Genomic DNA, 14,845 nt, shown 5'->3' with positions numbered 1-14,845 from the left:
GTCACACTAAACTACTCCTGACATCAACCACTGGAGCAGCAAATAACCTCAGATTTGCCAAACTCTCTAGACCTGCAAACTTTTTCAGGAATCACTTTGTAACATACACGCTTGTAGATGACAAATAATTTGGAAATACATGGTACTTTTCCTTAGAATAGAAGTAGCTCAGAGCCAGGGTTTCCAATAATAACTGTCAGTTCTATATGCTGCATTCTTAGAAACACAAGTAAATGTAAGAGAAATACATCTGTCATTTTTATCAACAAAAATAGCCAGAACTATTGATTTCCTAACTTTTTTTTCTTTATTACAGAAAGATTAGCTGCCTCTTATCCTTCTTTCTTTTCCTTTCAGTTACTATGATTATTCTGAATGACGCAGTACAGTCTTATGATGACATAAAGCAGGTCCTTCAACCTATCCTATCTGGTCTTAAGAACTTGCATTTTACCCAGGTTAACCAAATCATCTTGATCCTCCTGTAGAGCAGGGAGTATCTCTCCCCCAAATTTTGCAATTATACTGCATGGCCTCAGAAGCCTACAAGCAGGCCACACTAAAAAGACTGAGTCAATTAGGACCTCAGTGATGTTCATTGTCCCATTGACTACTGAACCCTTTTTGCTGCAAACACAAACTTGTAGAAATCTCTTAAAAAAACACCACCACCAAAAACTTCTTCCCTTTGTTTACTTCTCTCATTTCAACTCCTGCCAAGCCTTTTGTTTTCCTTAAATCCATCCTTTCTCACTTCCCTCAAGTTTTTAAACTCTTCTCTGCCTTGGTCACTGCAGTTACTGCTCTCTTACACCTCTCTAGTCTGTCTTCCCCTATTTATGAGTGGCAGCACAAATCTAGCTCCATTAGTTCACTAGACTTCTGGTATCTGTGAGAAAAGGCAAGAATTTGGGCAATTGTGGTTTTAACCTGGTTGTTTCTGTATCCAACACCTTCAGCTTTCAATCTTTTCTTCGTGTCTATAGGCTGATTCTATAACTGTCATCACACAATTCCTATACTTTTCTCCCCTATAGCCTATTAAGTCCCCTCTATCTCACAAACTCATTCAAGGAGTAATTAGGGTGTTACTGGACTGCAATTTAAATTGCCTATGAACCCTCTTGTGCATGCCAAGTTTTAGGTATATGGCTATGATCAGTTTTATAAACTTCTAACACAACCATTCCTGTTTCATATACTGCTACCATCTATATCTCAGCTGACTCAAATCTGCTTATTTTTTGCTGCCAAATTTCAAGAAATGGCTACAAAATCCATAAACTYCTTATTTTTCTTCAGTACACATTTTGCTCTGTGTTGTGGTTCAACTCAGATTCAACACCTTCCATAACRATTAATATATCTGTTTCATTATCATGTCCTTTGCTATCATTTAACTGCACCAGTGACTTAAAACCAACTCAGATCCTTTTAGGTGGGTATATTCTATAGTTATATTTAAACTCTGCTTCCACAGAAGCGGAGTTTATTTGTCTTACCAACCTTGTTGGTAAGACAAATAAAGCTGAACTTGTCTCTCTACACTCTGAATGTTTCCCTGTTTATTGCTTCTTTCCTACCCTGCAGCTGTTATTCATTGGCAGAAGATACAGATATGAATCCTGTCAGTGACACTATTGCACTGAAATCTGGAAGTGAAAACAAAAAACGATACCACATATTCTGACAGGATGGACTATTATTACATGTGATAATATACACAATTCCATTTTATTTATCCATAACAAATGACAAACATAAAATTGCTGAGAAGAGAGCCCCTTGCACTCAACTGTTCTAAGGAAAGGGATGCATTAAAGAACTATCATTTTGGGCGATATTTTGGAAGTGTTTCTTTTGACACATCATGTTATGCTGTTACACATCTTTTGGCATTAGTCACATCATCACTTCTCACAGAGGAACATGTTTGACACAATGTAATGTGACATGTCCAAAGTAATATATCATCTGTAAAGTAAGACTCCTAAGTGCTTTCTGATCTCAAAACTACAGCTTCTTCCTTTCAGTTTAAAAGATAGGTTTTTCTGCACCTTTCCCTTTCTGAGATTCCTATTCTGAAATATAAGTGCAGAAATAGGTCCCCAAATGCATCCCAAATCACCTAGAATTGAGCAGAATAATGTGAAATGCTTTACTGGTATACAACTGTGTGTAACAGAAGGCAAGTTTTATCTTTATTTTATATGGGCCCTGTATTTATTTACAGTTTTTGAATGATTCCAGTATTCCATTTCCAGTATGAAATCTTCCATCTTAAGACCTGCAGCTTTAAATTATAGCTGAAAGATTGGTAGTAGCATTCATTTTTTTCCACTGAATATAAGGAACAGAAATGATAATTTCAATTCTAGTCTCTGATACTGCATGACTGAAGTTAAAACTTGTCTTATTCTGGAGATGAAAATCACAACATCCCTTGCAATAACAGAGGGAGAAAGAAAACAAAACCTAGCAAATCTGCTGAGCAAAGGATGAACATCTAGTAAAAGCTAATTTAATTCAAGAGAAACCAAGTTGCACAGTCCAGTCAGCATGGATTGCAATGTTTAAAAGTCCACTCCAAAGATTTAAGTATTGAGCTTCATAGAAAATCATTAATGTGACGCATCAATAACTACCTGAAGCATTTTGTCTCTGCTTCTCTGCTTTTGTCTCTATCTCTTTTGATAGAAATACAATGTAAAATGCAACAGCACACCACAGTCCTCCCAAAATGGTAGAGACTCCAGGTCCATACTCTACAGCATAATTGAGATGTTTGTTACAGATAAGCTATATAAAAGGCATCAAAAGCAGCAAATTGTTCCTGGCAGGATAGCATTTATTTGAAGATGCAAGGGTAACCTGAATCTTCAATATTAACACTGAATGGACAATACTGCCATTTGTAAATTCATATATTCATTATACTGGATAAGATTCAATTTATCTAGGATTGATAAATCCTTATGTTTCAAAATATAAAACACAACTCCACTCTAGTGCACTAGAGGAAAACACAGTTGCTGATATTATTATTGTTGGAGGTGTTTTAAATTGGTATTATGAAAGAAATGCAGAGACAGCATTTGCTGTCATCACATCCTAGAGTATAATGCAGCAAGCTGGTATTTTGTTAAGTGCCCAGACTTCAAGGGAAAAAGACATTGAAGGCAAGAAGGAAAGAAAGAACATCAAGGAAGAAAAGCATACAGCCTAGGGAAAAAACCCATGTCATTGAAAAAAGGTAAAAATCTGTTATTATTTTGCAACAGCTTTATTTGAGATTTGCTCCAATTTCATAGTAACACACATCAGAATCACATTCAAAAGCCTGATTTTAAAGTACAATACTTAAAATAGSCTCATCCTTGCCAGTTTGTGCCCAAGGCTTGTAGGTGGCCATGTGTGCATAACTGGCCCTAAGAGGCAGAGACATTTCAGAAAACATGTACTTATATTGCAAAGAGTGATTAATTCTTACTGAGTACATGCTACTTCACTTAGCCTGGTAATATTGCGTTTCCTGGTTGCTAGAAAGAAAAGGCAAAAACAAGCAAGCACCCAGCTTGGTAACACAAGATATGGTCCCACTTTATGAAATTACATTGGCATCCTCTTCTGAAATAAAGAAAAACAATGCCTTTCCAATCCATGTAATATTGATTTTTTCTTTTCTTAACATAGAGAAGGCTCTTCAAAAGTGTAGCAGCAGATTACTCATCTTCGCCCRGTATAGAGCTTACTCACTTGGAATGGACCCCAATTATATAAAACACATCCAGCTTATTCACCTAAACCAATARGCAACTGGGAAACTCTCAAGAAAAAAAGTCACATCAAGTAAATTTTTGAAATATTATCTGTATGTTAAAATGTCTTTAGCTCCTAGACTGTCCTCTAAACTGTGCAATCAGTAGTGTTACCTATTTCTTCCTCCTTAAGAAGGAAGATTTCTCTAAGAAAGAGAATCAAAAGCTTCATACACCAAGTCATGCCCAGGGAACTAACTGGCTTGTTATTTGGTCAATTTTTTTTCTTCCTATGTGCAGCAAGAGTTTCCTACACACAAAACATGACTTCAAAAAGCTCCGTTTCTTCTCACCCACTCCTGCTCCCTCACGCTCCCCCAGCACTCTCACACTGTTTCAATCCAGACGTAGTAACAAGAAGTTCAGTTCCCAGGGAAACGGTCTTCCCAAATCTAGAGCAGCCTTGAAGGTCCTTGCCTCAGGCACACGGATGGTCTCAGAAAGATTTACAGCAGTTTCTCAACTTTAAGACATATTCCTACCATCAGTTTTCTTCTGTGAAGAGGTGGAAAAGCCCACACTCAGCATCCATTACTGTGCACCCTGATTCACAGAACCTTCCCATCAATTGCCTGAAAAGCTACAGTAGAGTTGCAGTATATAGAAAAGATATAGTTTCAGGTCTGAAATTCAACTTAATCATGAGTCTGCTCTTAAATGATAATATTTTTATAGCACAAACAGAAACCTGAATCATCTGATCTTGTTTGGGGCTGTGCAAATCACATTTTCCTCTTCTAACAAGACAGCCCTTTTCCTTAGCCTCTAGCTTTTTATTTTATCTCTTCTAAAGCATAAGGAAGATCACAAGCAATAATTAATCAGAAGCATGTATCTGAATACTCAAATTTACCAGCAGTATCAGAACTAAGGCTCCAGCAGCTCTCTTATCACTTTCTATTATTCTGACATCTCTCTGAGCAATATGAACAGCTGTGGAGCAGTTTTATCCTAAGAGTACCAGGTACCTGAGCAACTAAAAAACTGTGTGTGGAAATGTCTTAAAATATGGATGTCATCTCAAAACAGGAAAGCTCTTATCACTGTCTAAGCTCTTTGAGAATCTATTATAACTCCCACTGACTTCAGAGATGCCTACCTGATTAAAGAAGAGCTGATGAGTTGAAGTCTTCCCAGCTGCTAAGCTCAGCCACCAACTTGCTGATGACTTCAACAGATGGTTCCTGCTTTTAGGCCATTGAGAACTTTATGAGCCATTTATCCTCCTTCAGGCAACTCATCATCTGTGATAAGGAACAGAATGATGTACTAATGTGTTTTGCGACAACACGCTCAGGGACATGTCTTTCCTGAGTGGCATCCAAACMCCCTCAACTCCAACACAATTGCTGTAGTCTTACAAAAAGCCAGGTGAAAATAAAGAAAAATTACAAGGTTTGAACATAATGCAGATACAGTGAGAGCAATTGTGTTCTCATCTAAAGTTAAGTCAGCTTTGGGTAGTATTTATAGACGGAACTTTTCTGATGTTCTGACCAAAGCCAGCTCCTCTTCTATCCTTTTCTTTATGTTCATAGCCACAATATGACTCCACAGTAAACACCTTACTTCCAAAGTAGTCACTGAAACTGAGAATATCCAAAATTCTTATCTGGAGTCAAAGTAAAACTGTAGTCAAATTTCTACAGAATATTTCATAGCTTTTTTTTTTTTTTTTTTTGCTGACACAAAGTTAATGAGAACAAATTCAGTATTTTTATTTTATTATAAATGCTTCATTGTGAGGCCTTTGCCTTCCTTTTTTTTCTTAAAAAAAGGAATGTAAAGCACCAAATCTTTAGACCAGTAATATGTAAACATGTCAAAAATACACTGCTCACTTTAAAAAAAAATTGTGACATCTAGTCTCAGTTCTACAAAGGAGTTCAGTGAGGTTTGCCAGGCCAGACATTTTAATGAAGACTTATGTTCTTCAAATAGGCACCTTAGTAAATATTACACATGGTAGGTCTCTCCACAGAAAAGAGGCCTCCTTATATTCTGGGACCATAAGTATAGACCTACGGCTAAATTAACACTTCTAAAGGGGTTACTAAAAGAGAAGAGAAGGGGGCACAAACTTATTTTTACCACTATTGTTACTATTATTTCATCTTGTGACAAAATAATTGCAATATTTTGGAATGTGATCAAGTGATTACTACATATTATTCCTATTTGGGCACACAATGAAAAAATAGTCTATAGCYTAAACAATCATTTCATTCTTTCTTTCAAATCAGTTCTTTCATCCTTTCTAGTTGTAAGAAATATTTGCTGCAGAGAGAGCCTCAATMTCTAACTTTTCTGATCTGTTTTGTATTTTTTAGCTACTCAAACACAACATTATTTTAGTTCAGGATTACTGTCCTAGAATCTTACTCAAAAAAACACATCCTATACATGTCCAATTCTGTATCATCAGTACTTCTGTTGTGCTGTACAGCCTCTGCTGAATCCACAGCACTAGCTCTGGGTAAAGGCATTTACAACACTTTCTTGTAATTTTTTTTTTTGGCATTTACAACTCAGTGAAAAAATTCTTTGTAAATTTCAGGGAAACACGAAATTGTTGGTGGTGAAATAGCTTATTTTTAAGGCAAAGTTGAAGTTGCAGGTCAGCATTAAAAATCTGTGTTTTCATAAATAATTCATTTCCTATTATTGAGCACTTGTAAAAGAAGTACTTATAAAAACAAAAACAGACATAGCAGAATGCTCTAGTCTTGGATAAAAAGAATCCCAAATATTATTCTCTCTGTCTCTAGAGTATGTTTGTAATAGTGAAATACTAATCAAACTTGCTATGGGGTTTCTGACAAGCTATTTTTTTTTCCTACACCAACAAAACTTTATTCTAAACCTTTGCTATTGATTAACAGCAGCCTGTGAGATCATTCCCATTGATTGAAGGCGGATTATTTTCATACTGCAGCTGTCACTAGGTATTCCACATTCTTAAACTCCACAATTAGAGAGGAATCACAGATCCATTTCTGACTTTGGAKCATGGCATTTTGGTGACTGTGAACCTGATGAGCTGGTTTACTACAGAAAGCAGGAGCTCAGCTTAACATAAAAAGAATTTGTCCTAATTAAGTTTTAAATGCTGTTGTATTTAAAGGATAAATCAAGGTTATACTTAATTTCCTAACCTTGCAGGGATTTTGTAATTTTTTTTTTTTTTTTTGTGGGATTGCAGTGAGAGGAATGGATCTGCTGCTTCATTATTTCACTGAAAGTCTTCAGTCTCCTTCCATTTAGTTCATTTGACAAGACAACATTTAGGACTTGAAATCTATCTTTACACTTTCTTGTCTCTAATTGTCCTTCACTATAGTTGATTAGTTTTGTAAACTTTCTTATACTAAAGTAAGCATTAAAATCTATGCCTTTCAGTTTAGGTACCCAATTTATAAATATCCATACTGGATAAGGGAAAAGCATTTTTATGAAATTAGCRCCTTTATTCTGAAGGAAAGTACCAATTAATTTCTTTAAACAGGTAAGAATCCAACATAGTCCATTTTAGATGTATACATACTATGAAAAAGAATTTAAAAAGCTATAAAGGATACACTAAACTCTGTAGAGGCTAAAATAAAGTTTGGGATCACAGGTTTATGCTACTTTCATCATTTCAGTTGCAATTCTCTGTTTGAAGCTTCTGTCATGCTAATCTCCTTTGAGAGGGAACCCTGTCTTCMAACTCCAAAGGAAGATGGATCTTTTCTGTAAAGAGACTAGTTCAACTGACTTTGTGAGAGCCACTCAAGTTGATCTAACATGGAAGGTATCTCAATAGCTTGCCCAGAACTCTTGACCCCATGGTTGGTAARTAACAGTCAGGTCAAAGTCATCCACAAGAATCTTCCATGGTTCCTGCTTTACTAAGTATCTACATCCTTTTCTCCCCTTTCCACTTTTACCCCCTTGCAGAACAAGCTGGATAAAAACCAAAGTGCAAATAGTACAAGGGGTAACCAGCCTAGTTCCTAACAGGACAAGGTATCTCCTGATTTGATTCTGTAGTTTCAGATTCTTAATATCTAATTTGAAAATGGGCTACTGGGGAAGCATTATATGTTCATAAATGTTTTATCCGTAAGGTCACTTTTGTCCCCATTTCCACCCTGACAAATGCTGAAACAGCTTTGTGTATTGCCATTTCCATGTTATGAACATTGGTACCAAAGACATCAGAGCACTGAGGAACTCTTCTCCTTGCTATGAATGTGTTCCCAACRTACTACTCGGTTTAATGTCTATGCTTGGAAAATTAGAAAAGACTTTTCTCTGATTAGCTTTAAGAAGCAGCATCAAGTTCCTTATCAAGACCATGAAATCRTAGCCCAAAGACTGCAAGTTTCAAAAAGGTTATGAACCTTTTTGAGTACACAAAGCTGTGATGGAAATGTTCATAGACTGTAACTGTAGTTGTTGCTTGCTCTCCAGTTACGATTTCTAGAGTGGAAAAAAAAAAAGAAATGACTTTATTTCTTCCTTTAAGAGTTACCACAGACATTAACATTATAGTTTTCCACAAGACCTCAGGTATTATCAGCTCCAAAGTACTTCATAATTAACCAGCACATTTTGAAACAACATCAACATTTTGGAGCATTATAGTTCTTCRGACTCAACCAGCCACACTGAATAGATTTCATAGAAGCTTAGACATTTAGAACACATGAAGACATCTATCTAAACAATCTTAGAGAATCCCATTCTAAGTACTGAAAAAAACAGCACTTTGAACATCTCATATAAAAGGAAATAATTTGTGTTTAGCTCTAATCAGTTGAAGGCTCTGTTAAGAGCCTATGATGAAAGGCTACAGTCAAAGTATTTATCCTTTCTTGACCTTCAATTCAAGAACTGGAGCTCAAAAACTTTCCAATATACATAAATGATGTGGAACAAATTTAAGATTTTAGGAAACAGGCTGGCTATATTTATCTGTCTTTGACACCATCCCTTGTCCAGGAGATCTATCAGCTACATACTGAAAACCACTGAACTGGCAAAGTTGGCATTGAATTTTCTGTCAAAACTTTTATAATATTATGACCAGTGGCTCTAGTCTTTTTTTTTTTTTTTTTTTTTGTGGATTCTACAACTGACTTCTAAGCAAGAGGCTTTTTAGAACATTCTCTGGTTCTCCTAATGAATTTTTTACAGCATTTAGACAATAGGGTCCTTTCAAGTCTGTAAGATATTCCTTTTGTTTTTCCTTATTGGATTCAATAACAAAACCATAAAAGGAAATATCTGAACTTGATCATTCTAGAAAGAATGTGTTTCAGAACACACAAAAAAACTCCACCAAACAAAACTAGGTTTGCTACACCACTAATTATTCTGTAGGGAACATTAGATTTCATAAATAACTCAGATAATTTCCGAGCCATTAGACTTGGTATGGCATACATATCATTGCTTTTGCTCTGTTTGGGTTTTTCSTATCCTTTAAAAGAAAAATGATAAAGCATTCAGTGAGAAAAAATAAGTTTCAATATAAATTCCTGCCCATTAGAAAAAGAAATGAGTTTGGTAATCTTGGTATTTTAGCATGATAGGGAATAACAGAGGAGGCAGAGAATTTAAAACAATTAATGTTGATCTTCTATTTTTGTGCATAGCAGCTAAACAGAAAAAAWTTCACTGAATGGGTTCTTCTTGTAGCTGATGTGAGACAGAGAGGAGAAAAAGAATATGACCTGCTTCCTTGAAAAAAAGTAAAGTTCTGTAGCAGCTTTTTGAACACTGTCTTTCTGGTAAACAAGATTGATTATTGCAATGAGGTAGACAAGGCTGCAGTGGGAGTTTCTTTAAGAGAACTACTCAGTGAAAATTCAACTTTCCTTTACTGTCTCAACAAAAATAATCAGTCAGCACTTAGATGAGAATTAAAGAGAATTGAAAGATTGGTTCAAGGTCTATTGATTATTTTTATAGAGAAGACAAGGAACCAACTAGGAAACTGCTGGAAGCTGTGAGCCACTATTTCCTGCAAAGGTGTACTGATACCACACARTTTAACTCACAGTAAGAGACACTTTCACAAAATTTAGTTCAACTGGGCAGATTATGTGAAGCAGGTAAATAGCATTATATTACCTAGACCAATGCACTGGTCTCAGTCAATGCACTGAAAAATTCTGCATCACTTTCCCAATGGCTTTGTGGAATCAATAAGCCAGGTGAGAAAAGCAAAGATAGAGTGTCTCAGTCCCATCACAGGATTTGTGGTAGTTTATGTATTCAGAAGGTTACCCTGGAAGTGTGCAGAACTCATATGGTAACAGCACAGCATTTAGCTGCAAGGGACACATTTGCTTACCCCTTTTTTCCCCTTCAGTGATTTAAGGCTGTTGCTTTCAGCAAAGTTCTTTATTCAGAAACATTAAAACAATCCTCTACTGAAACGCCTTTTGCTTTTGTTAATCTATACAAGTAGAAAGGATGGCATTAGGCCAAACACATTAGCCATAATGTGTTAGTTTAATGCCAGGCACAATTTAAGCCTTTATATTGTTTAGTTCAGCTTAACATTAACATAACTGCTCTTTATAGTTCCAATGATTTGTGGGGCTGTTGCACAGAAGGACATTTTGGCTCTGTGTGGGTTAAAATCAAAAATGTTAATCTTATTAATTAAATGTATACCCCTTACACCCTTTTCAACCTTGAAATTCATTTCTAACCTTAAAAAGATGCAAAATAATTCTGTTTGTTAGCTACCCAGAACACCCTCCTTGTTATCAGTGATTTTTAACCTCAAATTATAAGATGTTTGATCTCTAGAAAATTAGAAAGAATGCAGAGTTATATATGTTTCCTTTCTGCAACTTATGAGTCTTTGAAACATAAGAAATTTTCCAACTATTTTCCCCTTTGTACACAGCCACTTTTTTTWAAAAAAATAGATGATTCTTAGTATTGACATGGCAGAATAAATCAGCACATTACACCAACAGCCATCTGAGCATTTAAGTATTAGCTTCTGATCTTTCAGTAAATAATCTAACAATCATTGTAGACTCTTCCAGATTCCTTTCTAAAGGTCATTCTACTATTTGTGGTATTTTTGTTTCTCCCTAGAAAAAAAACTATTGATTTTCTTTCCCTCCTCCCTCAGATTTCCCTTATGTTTCTGTCTTTCCTCACAGTCTGGTGATTACTAGAAACAGAATGATATAGGCGTGGATTTTTTTTAAGTTATGCCTCTATGCAAAGTCAAAACTTAGGTTCCTTATTTAGTCACATAATTTTCTTGGCTGTCATATTCYATAGTAAGTTTTTTGCATATCATATTGCTACTGCCACACAGCCAGTACAGACCCACTGTTTTTAATGGATTTTTATAAGCTCAGCAAATTCAAATTTCATAATTTGATTACTGACATCTTTTACTGTCAATGCATTTGTAGCATTAACAGAAATTTCAAGCACTAATGACTTTTCTATGTCATTTTAGAGAGCAATTTCTCCATCCAAATTATATTTAATTACATCTCCTTTGATCTTTTTTGAAACTTCAGTCTGGAAGGCTCTTACAGGGTCACTGAATACCATCTCCCATCATACAACCATACCCTATATAGCGTCTCTTAGTTTAGTCTGGTGCCTTTACTTTGTCTATCATAAAAAAAGGACTCCATGCATTTTAAGATGCAACTTCTCACAATTCTACCATTCTTCTACAATACTACTTTATTATATTTTTGAAAAAATCATTGGTATCATTTCTATCTTTCTACTGAATTAACAATTACATGGTTTATTTCCTTATGAAATGATTCATGTAGCTGTGATAGAATTTGTTTCAAATATTTTTATCTTTTCAGTCATCTCTTCTGTCAGAACACCAGGCTAAATGGAGCTGCTTTTCTAGTTTCTCTTTTTAACCTCAGAAATGAAAGAGAACTGTTTTTAAAAACAAATGTAACTTACAATATGGTCTTATGATTGCAAGTAACTTTTTTAAATGCTGTCCTTGTAATGAATATAATGAACGGCTTTTCAATTACATAGTTCTAGAAAATAAAACTATTTAAAATATTACCAATAGTTTTTTTTGTACAGCAAAATGATGCTTTATATTTAATATCATGTAAATATTTCAGTAGAGTATATGTCCAGCAAATGAGCAAGACAATTCTCTTAAGATATAAGAGAACCATATTGTCATGTTCTTCTAATGCCTTATTTCGATACCTAGTCTAAACTATTCTGTCTGATGTCTGTGGCTGGGTTACAGATTTCCCTCTCTAAGCAGGGGTGAAAGAATGAATTAGCTTGTAAAGAGAACTTCATTTCCAAATTGGCATTCGTTAGTCTCATGTGATTACTAAGAACACTTCAAACATACAGAGACTCTTATAAATTCAGGCAAATAGCCAATAAAGAAGTTGAGAAGCCAATAGCCAAGTTGAGAAGTTTGTAAGTTCATTTTTATATTGTATTAGTACTTAAGTGATATTGAGATGGTGATAAAGGCAGGATAACTATAGCAGGATGATGTATTTTCCCTTTTACCACTCAGAAAAGAGGCTTCCTAGAGCCTTTGTCTCTAATTTCAGACTTTTTTTAGGCTAACAATAGCTTAACATGTTAATTCTTTCTAAGGATCTGTCCTGATGACTTTAAGGACAAGCAGAGTCTGTGCATCTGTGCTGAGCTTGAATAATGTTGCCTTCCATTGTACCAGGGCTAATAAAGTTTTAAACTGTGACAGACRGAGAGACCAAGACAACCCATTATGTTGCTTATTTTCCTCTACAGTGCAATTCTTTCCTTCTACTTAGCTCACACTACGGAATCTATAAGCATGGCAACCAGGAATGCCAGTATTTTACTTCTTGTATTACATTGAATAAAGTTTTAGATGCTGKATCAATACCAGAAACATTGACACAGAAGCTTGGGAATCTAGTATTCTGTCATAAATACAGCATTACCCTCTAAGAAAGGGTTTCTTTCCAGCAGTGTGGTTATTACATACAGCATATTGAGAGAGCCCCTAAATGCACAACCAAATGATGCCCTTTCATTCTGGACTCTAAATTAAAGTGTAGAGCACTCCTGACAATCCAAGGGTACCACCACAAAAACATGCAAAATATATATTTTTTTAGATATCCACCTGCTATATCTCTATTGACTGCTATTAATCTATTTTATGACATATGGCTACAAATGTATCTCACTGCTTTATTAGATGGAGAAAAGTTACTGTAAAATATCATATCATGTTCAATGGCATTTCTTTGTCAAACAACCAGGCTGAGAAGAGTCAAGGGCCTATAGTTGGCAAACCCTGAAATTYCCGCAGAATCTTATGCCTCCGTTACTTTTCTCAATAAGAGGCTGTGTGATATAAAAATAAGGATTCTTAGCCACAACAGCAAAACAAGTTTGTGTTCAGACACACAAATAAACTGCAGTTCCAGTGCTGTACTCTGCAAGCGTTCTGTGTTGCCCTCAGGTATAACACAACCATCAAAAAGCATTCTTCCGAGGAATGCTTATGTAGTCTCCTTAAAAATCTGCCCTCATCCCCAAAATTATCTTTACCCATTATTACCTAAAAGAAAGTGGATAAGGCAGTATATAACTTGGATGSTCTTCTCTTCCCCTCTAGAACACAGTGCATTAGTATGGAGAAACACTCTCACAAAAGTTCAGAAATCAAGAACATTGCTTCGGGCTCACTCATACCTATATAGCCAGCAGTAGAAGACTAAAAGGGAATATAAATTCGGAATAGGTTAGGATTGATCTGTCTTACCTCTTGGAAAATACAAATCCTAGCAATGAAACTGATCAGAAAATTGTTGTAAATCTTCTGTTTTTACAAGAACAATATGCCAAAACTCTTATTCTTTAAAATTTTTACGCTAAGCAAATTCTCAAATCTTCTTTACCTCTGCTCCATTATTGAGACAAAGTGGAAGTTGCTTTATTCACAAGAATTGAAATAGTTTTTTTTTTTTTTTTTTATTATATTAAAGTAGTCTCAGGTATATTTCCCATTTAAAATATAAGTTTTACATCAAAAATGTTACAAAAGCTTGCTACATGAACTAAAACAATGAAGCTCTCAGAGCCATCACTAAGATACTCTCAAACGCATGCTGTTGACCTTAAAGCAAATAATTAATACTTGTTGATAATGTTGAAACTATCTTCCTCCAAAGTTGTTTTTCCTGACAATTTCCTTACTATTTGTTTTGGCTAGCTCCTAATGTCTTCATTTGGATACCTTGGTTGCTATAGGTTTTCAAATAAAGCCCATCTGGTAAAACCCTCTTTTTTGGTTCACAGCACAATGCTAAGCAAAAATCTTTCTTCCCTTACATTACTCAGACATTTTGGTGGCAAATCTCTCATCACAGAAGACCTCCATGTCTCCTCCATTTTTCCTCCAAAGCTATGCAGAAGATAGAGATATACCTGCAGAATATAAAGCTATGCAGAAGATAAAGAAGTCCTGTGATGTTGCCTCTATCATATCTGCTGGGTATGTTCCCAGTTACTTGACACTACTGCATTGACCTATTTAGAGAAGATACTTAATCTTCACCATAATGACAGGTGGTTTTGTTCTATCAAGCTCTTATTAYTGAAATCATGCAATCTTCTGATACTCAAGCGAAAACCAATTGTTATAAATTTTCCCGAAAGAACCAACAGCCCAGAGCATGTCAATTTCATCACTAACATCTGTGTTTCTGTCCTGGTGAAAGTGTTTGCTCTTGGCAACCCTGTCTCATATCTCCTTTCCTTATGCACTCACTTCTTCTGTAATAAACTAGTCGAATGTGTGGTCTGACAGTATGAGTGATATGAAGTCAAGTAGGATCATGATATCAATGCAACCAAGCAAGATACTGGATCACTCTGCAAAGTYTGCTACAATAGGCACAGGTGAATGGTCTCCCATTTGTAGGCTGACATTCACACGGCTACCTTAGAACAAATTACCTTTCACCAAGTCTTCTCATTTTAAAGCAGCTCCTCCA

The sequence above is a fragment of the Nothoprocta perdicaria genome, unplaced genomic scaffold (genome assembly GCF_003342845.1).
Source record: "Nothoprocta perdicaria isolate Ctin4 unplaced genomic scaffold, notPer1 scaffold_10, whole genome shotgun sequence".
Classification (NCBI taxonomy): domain Eukaryota; kingdom Metazoa; phylum Chordata; class Aves; order Tinamiformes; family Tinamidae; genus Nothoprocta; species Nothoprocta perdicaria.
Note: the sequence above shows the minus strand (reverse complement) of the source record.